This window comes from Vidua macroura, chromosome 6 (genome assembly GCF_024509145.1).
Source record: "Vidua macroura isolate BioBank_ID:100142 chromosome 6, ASM2450914v1, whole genome shotgun sequence".
NCBI classification, from domain to species: Eukaryota; Metazoa; Chordata; class Aves; order Passeriformes; family Viduidae; genus Vidua; species Vidua macroura.
The window spans coordinates 62,868,777-62,872,763 of NC_071576.1; the positions used below are offsets into that span (position 1 = coordinate 62,868,777).

At 47.2% G+C, this 3,987-nt stretch overlaps 1 long non-coding RNA gene across 1 annotated transcript; it reads right to left on the reverse strand.

The window, feature by feature from the left end:
- Positions 1-219: 219 nt before the first annotated feature.
- Positions 220-2,669, reverse strand: LOC128809434 (uncharacterized). The gene is made up of 3 exons (XR_008437722.1): positions 2,608-2,669; positions 1,241-1,284; positions 220-310 (listed from the first exon to the last, which is right to left on the reverse strand). It is a non-coding gene; the product is annotated as an uncharacterized LOC128809434 (long non-coding RNA).
- Positions 2,670-3,987: the final 1,318 nt, after the last annotated feature.

Sequence of the window (3,987 nt, forward strand, 5' to 3'; positions counted from 1 at the left end):
GGAAGCAAGCAGCTCCTCTGCCTTCACTGAGGATGTTTTTTCCCTTACAGGCTCCTGCTTTTATATCCTCCCTAGCAAAAAAAAACTCTCTGATATGTCCCTGGGACACAGCAGCTGCTCATTCCAAGGGGCTGTGCTGGCAGCTCTGTGGGGTTCAGGGGGACAGGGCACCAGACATGTGCTGGAGCTCTGCACCCTTTTCTTGGTGCTCACCAAAGATGTGGCAAGTTTTCAGCTGTTTCCCACCCTCTGAAAGCTGGAGATAATTGATTTTGCATGAGTCCTCAAAGCTTCTCCTGAAGCCTGTTTCCTAAATCCCCGGAAAAAAAATACAAGGGTAAGAGGAATTAAAAGGGAGATGTGTTTCCTTGAATTTTCTTGACATCAATCATCTGTTTTCTGAATGAAAACTGCTGTCTGGTGACACTTACGGCACTGGCATTATGCGTCTGACATCCTACAGGGTAGCAATTGCCTTAGGACAGGCCTGTGTGTCTGGAAAGCATTTCCTGTCCTTACAGCCTTTAACAGGCAGCAATTGCCTGACACTTGGAGGCACACACTGAATCCCTTAGGCTGTGTTTCAGCAGGCAGCTCTGAGCGGTGCTTCCTCAGCTCCAGACCCGGTGCGCTGTGCCCAGGAGCGGGCAGGCCAGCAGAGTCCCTGCCGGGCTGGGCCTGTCCCCAGAGGAGGGCTGTTCTTTACTAGAGAAACCAAATCCTTCTGGGTTTCGGAGTCTTAAGGGGGAAGCTGTGACTCTGAGCTGTCTCTCCTTCCAGCAGCAGCTCCTCCTTGCACTGCACGCCTCCTTCCATTGCATAACGATGGTAGACTCGTCTAGACAGGACTCCTCTCTGGCAGGCTCTGCCTTCCCTCTGCTGCACGGGTGAAGGCAGATCTGGAGGCTCTGCTCTAATTAGAAAACCCTTCCTTTCACCCCTCAACAGGCTTGCCGAGGAATCTGGCAATTTCAGGGCAGGCAAAAAGACATCTGAGTTTCGAGAGGGTTGTGGAGCCCAATCAGAGCTCGGCAGGTATTTCCAGGGCTCAGGGGGGTGCAGTGGTGATCTGTGAGCAGTGTCCTGGGCCTGACCTCGGGCAGGGCACAGCTGGGAGGAGCAGGGCTTTGCCAGGCCTTTGAAGGCCTGTCTGTGTTTAAATGTGATATACAAACAGTGAAAATGTTAATGGTAGAGGTTTCTTGGTGAATATCACCAGTGTAGAAAAAAATCCAAATACCTCATAAATTCATAGGAATTTGCTGCCTGGGTCAGTTGATGGGCCTGCAAAGTACAGAAAGGGAAAAATATCTGAATGTTTCGTTCTGACAAATAAATGTGTCAGGTTTATTTCAAAATAAATGTATCATTATCCTTGAATACTTTTTTTTTTTTTTTAATTACAGTCGTATCTTAGCCAGCTGGAGTTTTTATTGAGTTGAAATATATGCTATAGGTCCATTTGAAACTATGTGGGTTAACCTGATCTGCAACCCATATTTTAGGCCACTGCTTGATTTAAAAAAAAAAAAAATAATATTTGTCTTGTGCACCTCTTCAACTGGTTGTGTATTTCTAATGGTTTCTGATAAGGAAGTGTGTGAAATTCAAAAATGGGAGTGTTGACAGCTATTGTACCAATCGAGGAACAGTGAAACAACAGGCTCTGAAAAGAACAATATTACATCTCTCTGCACTTGCTTAGGTGGAGGCTGCCAGTGGACAGCCTGTGGCCCAGACACAGCAGCAATTCTCCTCTGCTGTTATATTGCTGTGTAAGATCATTTTTGTCCATCAAAACACCCTGGGTTTTAATGTGGGACACCCTGGCTTGCTTGGGTAGAAGTAAATCCAAACTACTGCACACTGTTGGGTATGGGAAGTGGCTTCCATAAGTATTGGCATATGTCAACACTTCCTGGCAAATAATGTATTAAACTGGAAGCTATTTTTGAAGTTGTGATAGGAGAAAACCCCTCTTAATGTAGATGAAAAATACAAAACAATAAGCTATTGGTTATTGTTTTATATTTATATTTTTATATTATTTAGATATGTATTATTTCTATTTATATTATTTAAACTATTGCTACCTCTTTTTAAAAAAAGAAAAAAAAACCCAAGAATGTCAGGAAAAACATAAATGTAATGGATTTAAAGAGAATGAAGAGGTCCACCACACTTTTGGTGGTGAGACCTTGTTTCAGCTGGGTCACCTGCACCTCGGGGTGCAGCGGGTTCCCATCGTGGGCAGTCTGCTCCTTTGTGCCCATAAACACAGCATCAGTTGCTCTCTTGCTGCTGCCCACCTGCTGGCATTTCAGAGCCTTTCTTTACTCTTGTCAAGAAAGATACAAAAGATCTAAGGGGCCAAAATGTAAAATCTGCCACTGCACCATCACCTCTCCTGTATTTCTCCCTGGCTTTGCCCTGGCACAGCTGTGGGGCAGGAGGAGTGCTGGTGGCTGACTTTTTGTTGGCTGCTGTCTTTCCTGGACAGCTCCCAGCTATTCCAGAGCAGACCTTGCCCAGTGTTTAGCAAAGGGTGAAGGCCCGAAAGGGTGACTGCATTTACTGACAGGATGGGATTTTACTGATGGGATATACCTGATATGACTTGTTTGGCGCTGTAAAGTGACAGCTCTTGCTCCTGGCCACTCCAAAGGCTGTTTTTGGAAAGGTCCTTACATTGTGGAGGTGCCCCAGCCTGAGTGCCCTGCTGGGTGGCTCCCCCACCCTTTGCAGGTGGCTGTGCACGTCACAGAGCACGCTGCTCATCACAGGCACGCCAGGAAAATTCAACAAGGCAGGTAAATCCATACTGGGGTGAGTTTGCAGTGTCACAGGACTCAGAACACAGCCTGCAGTGCTGGCACCTGGGCCCTGAGCAGGACCCCAGGACCCCAAATCACAGTGCCTGCAAGGCACAGAGGGTGGTATGGCAGGGCAGGCAGTGTCTTCTCTGCCTCCCGGGCTAGGAACAGCTCTCCTGACATTTCCACTGAGCCTGGGAAGAAATGCTGGCCCACTGTACTGCGGTGAGGAGGGCTGGCCCAGAGAGAGGAGAACAAACCTTAAATACAGGGCTTTCTAACTTGCACTCTGCCTTAAGGAAAGGGAAGATGAGCAAACAAGAATTTTGGGTTTTTTTCCCTAGTTTAAAATATGTCTATGTCTAGAATATCATGGCCTTTTACTTTCTGGTGTGCTGCTCCCCTTCCCTGCCAGGCAGCTCCCACCTTTCCCCTTGCCTGTGTCTCAGCTGTGGTGGGTGCCCATGTGCCCCCACTCAGGCCTTGCTGTGCCACTCTTCTGTCCTGCTCCAGGAGGCCATGGCTGCAAAACCCCGCTGCAGCCTAGAGTGGAGAACTTCTGGGAAATCTGGTTTCCCTGAATTAAAACACTACAGAAGCATTAGCAAGGAGGAGACTCTGAAAATCCCAGATTTCCTGAGAAACAAAAGCTCTTTTAAGGTGTCCTGTGCGTTAGAACTTGTATGGAACTTGAAGGAGTTAAGTATATCAGCTTCTTGGCTGAAACTGGACTGACATGGCTGAAGATGAACTAATTTCCTCCAGCTGAAGGGCTGGGAAATTCTGCACAGAAGTGCAGGGGCCTTACCAAAGCCCTGTGCCCCAAGGCAGCCCCCTCCTGGGGTGGGAGGAGAGCCCAGGCTCAGCAGCAAGCAGCCCCTCCCTCCCAAAAGGCTTCTCCTACCTTTAGTTACGAGTTGGATCTCATACTACCAAGTTGTCAGAAGCAAACTTTGTAAATGTGCATTGTCATGGAGACAGTATAGATCAGCTGAAGGACCATATGGTTCTTTACTCCTTCGAGCTATCACTGGAAGGAGTAGACTGAGGAATATATTTAGTGTTTTCTTTTCAACAGATGACTAAAGATAAGGAAATAAAATTAGCTGGAGAAAACCCTCCTGCTTTCCTATGGGAAGTTGGCTTCTCTTTACTCTGCATTAGAAAAAATATT